General features: G+C 35.3%; 1 protein-coding gene and 1 pseudogene across 1 annotated transcript in view; one reads left to right on the top strand and one right to left on the bottom strand.

The window, feature by feature from the left end:
• Rbp6 (RNA-binding protein 6) overlaps positions 1–13,121 on the top strand; it is a 655,858-nt gene that overhangs the window by 305,413 nt on the left and 337,324 nt on the right. The gene's annotated exons all lie outside the window — the stretch shown is intronic.
• On the bottom strand, positions 10,475–12,912 carry LOC145942904 (uncharacterized; annotated as a pseudogene).

Genomic DNA, 13,121 nt, shown 5'->3' with positions numbered 1-13,121 from the left:
TTATGCGTTTTCTGTAACCGTATCAGCCAGTTTCGCGAATGGCTATCTACCGTTGCTGATTGCTTCTCGCATTGGTCAGCAGATTTATGTATATGATCGCCTTTGCATTACTGTGTGAGAATAATTAGGAGATAACTACACAAAGAGTAAAAGTATTTGTATGACCTTTTTTTCTTGCTCTTTCTTTTTCTCATTTTCTTAATATATGCCACAGTCTTGCGTTGATATTAACAATGATAAGCGAGATGTGCGTTTCGAGAGATTCTTTCTGCCTTTGGTTTTCCTGATAAAAAATTGGAGATGGTTCAGTGCGTCGATGCGACGAAAAGGCCCGATGGGAAGAGCTCGCGGCATTTGCGGTATGCGGTATCTGGTTTGCTTTGTCCGAATTTTTGTGTCCATTTATCTGCACATTCGTTCGCCAATTCTGGTATCCTCCGGCCAGGACCACCACCATCACTAGTACCGGCATCCCTTGTCACCGGCTTTCATTTCTAAAGCCCTTCTGACAAGCCCTTCTCTATATTCTCTGTCTCTCTTTGTTTCCTCTCTCCTTCTATCCCTATCTCTGTTACTGTTTATCTTTCTTTCATTTTTTTGCTTCTCTTCAGTACCGAAATGCCTTTGTTTTTTGCTGACTGCCTCGTAGTGTTCTAAGCCCGATTGCAATTTCGACGAGCTTGTCTCGTTTCTCTAGCAATTTGATGCGATCGAAGGACAGTAAGAGGCCTACTATCAAATGCCTCTGAAATTTTTCTTTTCTTAATATAAAAAAAAATATGTTGAAACTTCTTCATTAATATAATCGAAAATTACAAATGAGTATTGTACAGAACATCATGTTTCTATATTTGAAGATTTAGTTGAGTGAAAAAAATGTATATTTATTTTTTTCTCTCATATTCCGTAAAAGTATATGACGTATTTTTCTTATTCACTTTTACATTTTTGTTAAAGTAGGTTGATGTATTAAATGGCGCATTCAGAGAAATGTCGGAAAAAGATTGCATTTTTAATGCCGCTCAAACCAACAGAAAGAAGTGACTTTTTCATTACGAACCTTCACCTGGCACTTTGCTTACCATTCTTCAGCGAGCTTTTCAAAATAACTTTCTCTCTTACTTCCTCTCTTTTATTGACTTCTATTACTTCCTCGAGAAATCGAGGAAACGTCTTTTGCGACGCATTTTCCGTTTTTTCGTCATGGTTTCCGTTAGCGGTTAATAGAAGTGACGTGAAAGATAGCGTTGCTTTACTTACGAGATATGAGCTTTTCAATTCGTAAAGGTGTATCGGCGTAAAATTAGTAAAGTGTGAAGAGAACTGCAATTACTTTGTCAATAAATAATATGTAATCGCAAATCCTCACACATGTCTATACTATAGACATCTGTGGAAATCCTTTAAAAAAATAGATTCTAGAGAAAAAGAGTGTGAGATCAAGTATGTGAGATCTTTTTAAATAATGAGAAATACGAAAGCAAGAATATAAACTTATTAGCGTGAACAAGTTTAGACACACATCAATAAATATTTTTTTAAATTGTATACGAACTTTCAGTTCAGATTTATACCATCAGTTTCTTCAGGATAAATCCGTTCGCGTGCGTACACGCGTGGAACGAACCGAGCAGAAAGATAAATGAAATCTAGGAGCGGTCGTGTCGAGGTGTGGCTTTTGAAAGATTCGTGATCGATCCAAAGAGCGATTTGACGTAACGCTATTAGTATATCCGTCGAATTGTTCGCTAACACGAACGTTCTATATCAAACTTTTGCTTATCTAATTCTAATTTTCAACGTGCGAGTTTATAAGTTGATGCTAAATATAGAAATAGAAATAATCCTTGCAAAATTAAAAAAGTATAGAATTTTTTTTTAGCTAAAATATATTATGACTAAATTTTTGGCTGTACCTCTATTAATCTTAATCTTATATCAACGTATTATTTATTTCTTATTTAATTATGATCTTTTTAAAATTATATTGAAAGGAATTTAATTCTCAAAAATTTAACTCAATTTTATAAATAAAAAAAAAATATATATATATTTATATTAATACATAATATATATTTTTTAAAATATTGAGAGGACTGCATTTCAATATTAAACTTTCTCAAACATGTCACCAGAGCACGTTCTAGTTTCAAAATTCAAGTACTTGCATATGCTAATTATGTTATGGGATCGTGTCTTCGTATATCGCGTAATCACCATGAGACGACAGCTGGACGTGCAAACCTAATCGCCTAACCTCGACGGATCGGAAGGATGCGGGTTGCGAAGACAGGCGCTTATTGAAGTGCAATTAATCAAAACGGCAACGCGACTTAGGGACAGCCGTTGGTGGCGATACACGTGTACGATCACGTCAGCGCGGATCGTCACCGGCGACGTCGATCCTCGGGTCACCGTGTCGTCGCGAGCCCTCGGCGGTGATCGATCGATCGCGCTTCGGGGTTACCGCAAACACATAGATACCGCTCCGCTTCGATTCCTCTTGGGAAAGCGATCTTGACGGTCTTTGATAGCACAGCGCTTCATGAATGTGCAAAGTAGACAGAACGCTGGCGGTGGCTTTACAAATCGATACCCGACGAGAAAGTATTGGTACATCCCGTAAAAATCAAGATTGTTATCGCTATTTTCTTAGATATTTATTATATGTAGTAAATATATTATTATTCAGTGTTTATAGTATCATCACATTTTTACATTTTTTTGCACAGACTTCTATTATTGAAAAATGTTTAATGTTAGATTTTCTGTTTCTTTAAAAAGATAAAAAGCCATATTACTATTTAATACCCTCGTTATTAACTGCATCGCGGGAATATAGTGTTTTATATAAATATATATAAATATATATATATATATATATATATATATATTATATAAACTTTTCATTTGTTGCTTCGTTTAATTAATAATTTATTTATTGCTTCGAATACAAATCGATATACCTTTTACCAAAAAAGACTGATATTTTATCTGAAATGTTATCTCGGACGACCTCGTAACCCGTAAAAGTTTGCTATATATATATATATATATATATGATAGCATAGAAGTATCAGAGTCATCATTACACAGGTGACGGTATCAAAGCCGTCGCTATAGAGTTTGTTTTTGCGGATTTTCCAGCGCGCGGGTTGGAAGGAACGGTTCACGAAAGACTCTGTACCTCGCCAAGAAGGAACAAGTCGCGCTGCGGATCGCTCTTTGATCGCGTTATCAGGAAACAATAGCTGTTTTGCCTGGCTTCGCTCGACTTTGATCGTCTGCCATCCCGAGAAGTTTGCCTAACCCGAGGAGGGCCCTTTGAGCGCGCGCACCTTTATCGGAATTCCCGTCCTAATGGACTCTTACGGAGAGTCTTTGCTTTTGCTCGCTTTCTCTCTGTGTCTCCGAAACTCGGCCGACGTCATGGTCTCGCGGATGTACTTTCGATGGCTCGATAATTTCTGCCGAGGTTGATTTTTTTGCTCGTAACTCTTGTCGAAAAGCGACCACAATTCTAATACTTTCATCGATTGCTCGACCGAAAGGCTCAACAAAAATTTAAACAAGTGCTATTGTTTGTATAGGATATATGAGATGTATTTCATAATTACTATTATGTAAATTAATAATAATCGATATTGTATTAATTATATTTTATATGTTTTTGTTATATACATTTCTCTACTATTATTTCAAAATTAAATTATATAACGAAATCTGCTGTGAATATGTTAATATGCATGCAATGAATATGTTCCATCTATTAATAATAATGCCAATACTATAGAATACATTATTCGTTGAATTTTCCAGCCTCAATGATACTATTTATGTATTATGCACACTATCGCTTTCCTCATTAATTATATTATACCGTATGTCATTATTATGTATATCTAAAAAATTTATTTTATTATATAAAAAATTTATCGAAACTAGAAATAAAACTCAAATGTGAAAATATAAGAGAAAGAAAAGAGGGAAAGAGAAAAAAGAAATTATAATAAATTATTTTTATTTATAGAATAGAAAAAAATAAATTTTTGTGGAAATCTTTACTATCGCGCGATTTTAAATTGTTAATTTTATTCTGAAAAAATATAAGCTATAAGATAATATTGAAGTAATATGACTTTATAAAAGTCAGAAATATGATAATTTTATTCTAATCTTATATAAATTTTTTCAGGATAATTTGAATTTAATTGTTTATGAGTTTCTATTATTCTTCTTAAAAAAATGCTGTTATGTTAACATATGGAATATGTTTTGTCATAATTAAAATATTTGTTGCGTATAACACAATCTTGGAGAATCTCAGTAAGAGTTTTATGGCTTTGCCAAAAAAATTCCACTTTCATAATCAGTTGAATGTCCGAATGCTGGTAACGCGATATCCATTATCGCGGATGTTTTGCAGTCAGCGAGCGGCAAGTCCGTGTCATTAGCGCGTCTCTGACTGATCCCCATCAGTCATCTTTACCCGTGAATGACAACCGAATTCGCAGTGCGCCATCCCAGATTGATGGATCCCCGTTCCTTTCTCGGTATAGCCTTTGCGCATTGGGGATGAAAATCCACCGTAGGGATCCTACGCGTATACATCCGCCCGATGGTCCGAGCAATCCACTGGCCATTAGTTTCCAAATTATTACGTTTCTCGAGCGTGGACGGTAAGAAACGTTTATGCGCGTGTCACGATGATTTATGGGCCGCTTGCTCACGGACGTATATATGGGATTTCTTATGTGTGACTCTCTCTTTCTCGAATGTAATAATAAGTGAAAAAGGAAACGAGATAGCTGCGGATAAATCTGATGATATCTCTGTTTCTTTGAAATTCTTTTTCATATAAGTAATAGAAATCTTAAAGTGCCAACAACATATTAGTGCAGAAGTTAAAAATTTTTATTATATATGAATGAAATTTCATAATTACACGGACATACCATTTTTGCTTTGTCTTATGATTTTGATTTTATATATATCTATATATTGTATGATAAAAGAATATATAAAAAATATACCGAGAAACAAACGGGGACCGTTCTGGAATGGTGCATTACGAATTCGATCGATTTCATCCACTAGGGTAAAGATAATTATTAAAAATATATTTTTCATTTATGTCTATAAAATTTATATTTTAGTTGTGCAGGATTATAAAAAATTCTAATTTGTTTTTCATATAAATTTCTAATTACTATTTTTTACGATAAAAATAGTGCACAAAGCGTCTTTCATATATATTTTAAATATGTGTTGTATAGAGAGAATATTATAGAAAAAAAATAATATATAGAATAGCTTAACGTTTTCTATAAAAAGAAAGATATACTTTAAAGAATGAACCATGTTGGCTTTACCAAACACTATTCTAAAGCAAGGCGAACAATTTTAATGGTTTCCAAACACAGCGTGCATTACAAAGAAACCAATGTTGCGAACGGCTACACGTTTTATGTTTTCCGGCAATGTATGCGAACAGCGCTTTTATAGTACCATAGTTGATCTCGCGAGCTCGATTTTATCATCGTAAAAGTAAACTCGATGGCATAGAATACGCGGCATAGAGCCGTGGCTCAATGACTTTTTCAAATTATAAAAGTCACGGTGCGTTGTAATGATCGGGGATCTTGGATCTTTCTCTCGGAACCTTCTCTTTGGAGCTTTCTTTCTATTAGAACGAGGGTAGGAAGTAGCACGCTCGACTCGTCTAACGTTTACGACGGACATAAAGGGACGACCTCCGGATAAAGGGAGACAATTGTCCGCCGTGTTCGGAACCTGCAACCCTTCTTTCGTCTGCGATCTCTCGCAGGACGGTGCGTCGCGGCTCAACGGGATCGGGAAATGGACGGCAAACTCGCTGACTCGATACCTTTCGTTAGCTGATGTTTCTGATAAAAAAAGTCCGTTCCATATAAAACGCGCGGGGACGATCGCTATCCTAAAAAGTATCCTCGAAATTTTATCCCCGAAAGGATGAGTCAGATGCCCTACGTTCCCGTCTCGGCGCGAACATGAACATATTCCGCAGCGAATTACGAGATGGAAGTTATACTCTTTCGAGTAATTTGAAAATTGCCCGAGAAAAGAAAATCGTGATACAGTTCTTCGCGCGTTGTGTTTTACTTCGGCGATAAAAGTTTACGCGACGAGTATCTTTCGGGAAGTACCAGAAAAGGACGTTTCGCAATTCTCAAGCAATTTTCTAATACATTATGTTATTCACGCGATATTCAAACTCAACGCGAATAATTTAATGTTATGCAGATCGAAAATAAGCAGGTACCAAAGAATATATTGTTCAAAATTAATAAGAGCTTCTTTGCAAATATTGAGAACAAGCAGATTTTGTGACTATTTTTAACGAAAGTTGACTATTCCGAAGAAAAAGCTTGATTCGATAAAATTGTTCGTTTGAAATTGCTAATAAAAAAGAATATCTCGCGTTTGTTGATAAGTTTTGAAGTTTTATATAAGTGTCATAATCAAATTTTCAGAACGGAAATTTTAAAAGAGAAATTTCAGAGAGATGATAAGATACTTCTAGATGCAAAGATTTGCAAAATTAGATATATATTCTAAGAATAGTGTATAATTTAAAAAATAGTGTTGTCTTATATGTCTTTATATAAAATTCTAGAATTCAATGAAGAAATATTCAACTTATATTACGTATTCTTTATTATAAATATATGTATATATATTTTTTTTATATAATATATATTTTTTCCTATATAAATTTATTTATATATGTTAATATATAATATATATTATTAAACTATTAATTCCCGTTCAAAGGTTTATTTTCTTATTTTAAATTATTATGAAAAAAATATAACATTTTTTACGTTAAAAGTAACTTTAATAACTATTTCTCAGTTTTTATATCTAGGCGCTTCCATTTATATAAAAGAACTTTCCAAATAAACATCACAGATATTAAATTCGCGAAAACCGATGCGACCACTTGAGCATTAAGGACAGCGACGGCATAGAGAGGAATGGAATCGTTCGTAATAGATGAAAATAAAGCTGGCCGAATCGGAAGACGGCTTCGAATCAATTCGTATTCATTTAGCGCACAGGTGTTACTAACGGTGAAAAATTGTCGTTACCTTTTTCGCAACGCTTGCGGCCAATGAAAGGCACTCGTTATTTCGCGTCGGCAAACGATGCCGCCTCACAAGGGTGGATACGGAACTTTCGAATGATTTATCGTTCGCAACATTCTCTCGTCGTTCCCTCGACGAGAGCAACTGCAAGTATCTTAAAGCGCGAAGGGAAGCCCGAGCTTTCGCTATTGTTATGCGTAAGTGTGTATTCATGAACGACAAAGTGCGATTTCTTACGTTATTCTCGGTATCGTATTGTACTTTCTTTACGATCAATTTATTGAGCACGTTTCGTTCACAATGAATCGATAGAGACGTATTTACGTAATTGAATTTTTTGGAAAACTCAGTTAATTTCTTTAGCTTTAGTAACGATTCTATATACATTCTGTATAAGTGATTATTGCATGATTATTTGATAACTTATTGTAATTCTTTCAACTTTTTCTGTTGCAGGTGAGTAGCTCAATCATCGACCTTATGCGGCATACTTTACGTGTAAGTAACGCAACTGCAAAGAGAAATCAAGTACGATAAGTGTCAAATTTTCGAAAGAAGCGATCGCGCGATTACATGAAAATAGAACTGAAAGTAATAATTGGAAAATATATAATTCAATCATCGATAGTATACAAGAAATGTACGCGAATTCTCGTCTATTAACTTCGAAATAAACTGTATTGCCTCTAAAATTGAAAGAATTGATTTAAAAGAACGCGAAACTCAGTTCATTCGGAAAGAGTACGAAATGTTGATACTAAAGCATGGCCACGAAAGATGATTTATTTCTACATCGATCACTGGGTCATGATAAATTTATTCGCTCCTGGCTCGGTCGACGCTGCGAAGGCTTTAAAGCTTTAACCGGACGACGCGATAATCTCAACGAGGCAGGAGAAATGCGCGCGTTGATACGATATAAAGCGGAATTTCATTTTAATACGACATCGCGACACTTTGCGAGAATTAATTGAATCCATTCCGCCGTCACATACCGCCTCTCGTCTGAGTCTTTTTTTTACATTTTTTAACGGGCCCTGCTTCTATTGAGAGGAACGCTATTTCGTTACATCATATATAATTATGAAGTTGGGCGAACGATGCTTAATTACACAATTTCTGAGAGAGGGAGTAACACATCTTTGGATTCGCACGTGACATCATGTTTCTTACAAAAATGTTTTAGTACAATAAAATTAAAAGACAATGTATAAAGTAAAATCTAGATTCATATATAATTTATAAAAAATGTCTTAAAAGTATCATTTATTTTTATTGTCGTTTATCTTTATTGACTACTCTCTGTAATCAATGTTTGATATATTTGAAAATTAGTTTGATATTATATATCACATTTGACCGTTTAAGATGTTTACAAAAAATAATTTTTTTTCATAAAAAGAAATATTCTTAACTTACAAATTCCATCTTTTTCTTTTTTATGTAGATCTTTGACTTGATTGAATTAGTCTAATAAAATTTGTGTAATAAAAATAATATTTTTATTATAATTTTTTTATTTTTTGATAAGTGAAAAGATTAAAGTTCAGTTTTTCATTATTTTTTCAGTTATTTTAATTTATACAGGAGCTTGTCTAATGTGATGTTAATAAAATCTTGTTAGCTTATTATTGTATAATGAGATTGATAATGCTATGTTGCTTTTCGCGATATGACGTGACGTGATACGACATACCGTGACAAAGCATTAGTTCAAGCCGCGTGCGTAATAATATGTCTCTAGACGTTTTTGCGAAAATTTGAGAAAGATGAAAGGAAGAGAGATTCAAAAGCAAGCGTACATTGAGCGTTCATAGAATGGCGAGCAAAAAAATTGCGTGATACATTTTCGTACAGACGGAAGAGGGGGAGAAAAAGGACTGAGCCTTTTCCTTCTCTCACATCGTAAGCTGGGGATGATAGCGCAGAATGTCTCGATTCACACTCGGCGATGAGGTCAGAAAGGACGAGAAAAGGCGAGGGGGAAGATCTCCGAGCCAGATGTAAGAGAAGGATTATCTCGCGTTAGGTTTCGAATCTGATAGCGAGTGTGTGGTGGCGAGGTTCCGGAAGAACCGGGCGAGTTCCTCTCAAAAGCCATGGTTACGCGGTAGGAATAGGTGGCGTTTTTAAGGTATTGGTCCGGAAGTGGCGGAATGAGAGCCGGGAAAGAACGAGATCGAGCTACTGTTCATGTACTATGCCTTGATGTATTACGCGCGTAAAATAGAACTCTCATGGCGGCCATTCTGTAATGACGATTCCCCTTATTCGGGAGAAACGTTCCGCGTATCCTTATCGATCGCGTCAATATAAATCGCGCCCGTACGTCTGGGACTTCCCGCCAATATCGCGGAATGGCACAAGATTAGCTCCCACGAAACGTCGATAAAGCGCCTATTTCTGATCGCCGTCTGCTGCCGATCTTATAGTCATCATGAGATTCGTGAGTTATCGGTCATCTTTTATTACGAACGTCCTTCGCTTGACCGTCGATCGAATCCGGATTAAAAACGCATCTCGCGTCGTAACTTTGAGAAACTTTCTTATAGAGCTGACCGAGTTATTTGACTTCCGGATGCTTCGACCGATCTAAATGGTTTCCGACAACTTTGCGGGCAAACGATAACGCGGATATCAAACTGACATATATTTATATAATGCAGTACATCACACTTTCAAATAAAATATATTTTATCGAGGTTTTTATTAGAGTATCTATTTTGAAATTTTCAAGATTCCTGAAAAGTTATTGCAATAAATAAACTGTGTTGCGGACAGATAGTTATAATGTATAAAAAATTTCAATCCCTTGATGTGTCGTATGTCTGTTAAAATCTATTATTTTTACTGTGATATGATTTATTAATTTATTTTGGTTAAATTTCAAATTTATATTTATTATTTAATGATGATAAGGTGCTTTTATAAATATTTAATTATTGTTAAAGTATTTTTCTGGTTTATCTTTTAATAGCACACTTGTAAATTAATAAGAATTAAAGTTAATTATTATTATATCGAAATATCTGTCTTGGCATTTTATTGCACAAGGATTATGTAACTTAAATTATTAATATCGGCGTTTAAATATTAAAAACATATTTCTTGACGATATAATTCTAAACATTGAAAACTTGAGTTATTATAGTTTTTATATACAACAAAGGAAAAAAATGCTGTTGATGTTTTAAATAACAGTTTTTGAAACTATAAGAAAACGATAATAAAAATTCGCAAAGATTCCTTTTTTTATACATTCTTAATTAACTATATCACAAGTAATTATGATTTTTTCGTGCCAATTTTTTCTATATTAGAAAATTGTTCTGAAATATAAAAGACTTCTAGAAGGTCGCATTTCTGCATCGTAATTGGCAAATCTGATTAAGCGTATAACATCGTTTTGTATTCATGTATCAAGAATATCCCGCGAATATATGCGCTGCTTACGCGGCAGGTTCTCCCACGGGAGAATCGTTCCTCTCTAGCTACTTCCTTGCTCTTTGATCTCCGAACCGTTCCACGGAATCGCTCACGTGACTTCGAGTTTAAGAACAGTTTGCAGGTCTCGAGTTATATCTCCCAAGGCGCATTAATGTCGACAAAAAATAGACAATTCTGTTATCCGTTTAACGAGGTGTGTCTAGGAGTTTCTCTCGGGTATTCCCGGGTCAATAGCGGCGGTATCTCGGCGATTGGGCAATCCTGATCCGGCAGAATCTTCGCGAGTGAGCAGTATACCTGCGCGTTTCGTCGAGAGAGAGAGAGATGGAGAAAGAGAAAGAAGAGGGAGAGAGAGAGTTTCAGATTGATAAGAGTTAGATCGGATTACTATGGCGTCTATGTGTTCACCACCGTGCACCGGCTTGTCTTTCTCCGAACTTCTCGCGACGCCAACAATTTCTCGGCGAAATCGGCGCTAGCGGCTGCGAGGCGGCAGGTGTTGCTCGGAAGTGAAGATGATGAAAGATGACGGGCCGTCGCCCCGGGTGAGGATCTCTCTGACTGGTACCTTCCATCGACCCCGTCAGTTCGAGCATGAAATTACCGGGCCGACTGAGGCGCGAGTGGTTGCTTGCGCGAAGATGCCGCGGGATGAGTAAACGAGATAAGGGGTTGGAGTCTGCGTTGGGCGTGATGGCAGCCGAGAGGGGAAGAGGAGAAAAAGTCGAATAGAACCGTCGTATAGGCGCGAAAGACGAAGAGAAAAAGACAGGAATAGTATATACGAACGAGCCGAAACGAGAGAAGATGCGGAGAAAGAAAGAGAGATGTAATTTATTAACTTTACGATATGAGTAACAACGCGAGAGACTTGAAATAAAACGTGAGGTGTGCAAAAATCTCCGTACCGTTCTGCAGAATCACCCACGACTTTGAATTAAAGAGTAGTTTGCAAATATCAGGATATACCTTTTAAAGTGGATTACTGCTAGTTATATAAGCGAAAGAATACTAGATGGATTTTTTTTCATACATCGACTTATGCAATATTTATTTTAAAAATAATTTAAGATATATTTATGTATTTAAAATACATTTATATTAAAATATATTTATTCTGTTGATTCTCCATGTCTTGCGAGAGATTTTCAAATCGAGATTTCAAGTGAGAAATTGCTTATTGTTAATATTCAATAAATAACATTACGTTGTACATGTTATTTATTGAATATTAACAATAAGCAATTCTCGCTTGGAATCTTGATTTGAAATCTCTCCCATGATATGGAATTATAGAATAAATATACCTTAATATAAATTTATCTTAAATTATTTCTAAAATAATAATTACATAAGTCAATATATGAAAAAAAAAAAAGAAATCCGTTTAGTATTCTAATAATTTAAGATATTTTCTTTTAATAATATAGATAAAAATTTGAATATATTTATTCTATTGATTCTATGTCTTTCGAAAAATTTTAAAATCAAGATTTCAAGCGAGAATTGCTTATTGTTAATATTCAATAAATATTTGTACACGTTACATCGTACATTTATATTAAGATATATATTTATTCTGTTAATTCTCTATGTCTTGCGAGATATTTTCAAATCGAGATTTCAAGTGAGAATTGTTTATTGTTATATTATTCAATAAGCAATTCTCGCTTGAAATCTTGATTTGAAATCTGTCGCAATACATAGAGACATGTCTATTATTTTATCTATTAATGAGAGATAATATCTTAAATTATTTCACACACACAAATGATTAACATGTGTATGTACAATATTATTTATTGAGTATTAACAAAAAGCTTAGATAAGTAAATGAATGAGCCAATCAGACTAAGCTATAGTAAATTGGAAGAGAGGAAGAGGGGAAACAATAGGGAGAGAAGAATAGAGAAGGCAAGAGAACGAGGGAGTGCCAGCGAAATCAATTATTGTCATTCCAGTCACTGATATATGTTGACGCTGTGATAAATGTAACACAACAATCCGTTATTCGCACCAGGTTACGACCTATCCATGAAGCTTCTCTCTCCTCGTCTTTCTCTTTCTGCGTCTATCATGGTCGAGTTGCGCCGTCTCAAAATACCATTACATCACGAGCCGGCAATTTGTCACGAATAGCGCTTATTAGGCAATTCTCTCTCTACAGCATCGACGCGTTTACGATGCCGTGAATTTCATTAGGATCGAGCTACTGGGATTGGTATTAAGCGCCATTCGTCTCGTTACATCAGCATTTCCGGTCGGTATGCGGCAAATCTCCGCGGCGAATTCCCCGGTCCCGGTCAGGAGATCGTTTAATCCCGAAGCAATCGCTCATAATTAATTTGCGCCATGTGTCGCCTTCTTAACGAGCAGACAATGGCGGCTGGAAGGCTCTCTCATTGTCAGCTAAAGCGTTAATCTCCGTTTCTTCTTTCAAATAATGACAAGGATTCCGTTCGTTCAATAGTTATTATCGAATGAGGACTAACTAACAAGCTAAATTGCGTTTATTTATTATAGTGAATTTTGTAAGAAGGTTCGAAA

Source organism: Prenolepis imparis, unplaced genomic scaffold, assembly GCF_030444845.1.
Source record: "Prenolepis imparis isolate NDT839.2.m4 unplaced genomic scaffold, iyPreImpa1.0 SCAF_11, whole genome shotgun sequence".
In the NCBI taxonomy this organism is placed as follows: domain Eukaryota; kingdom Metazoa; phylum Arthropoda; class Insecta; order Hymenoptera; family Formicidae; genus Prenolepis; species Prenolepis imparis.
This window is presented reverse-complemented; position numbering and strand designations above follow the sequence as displayed.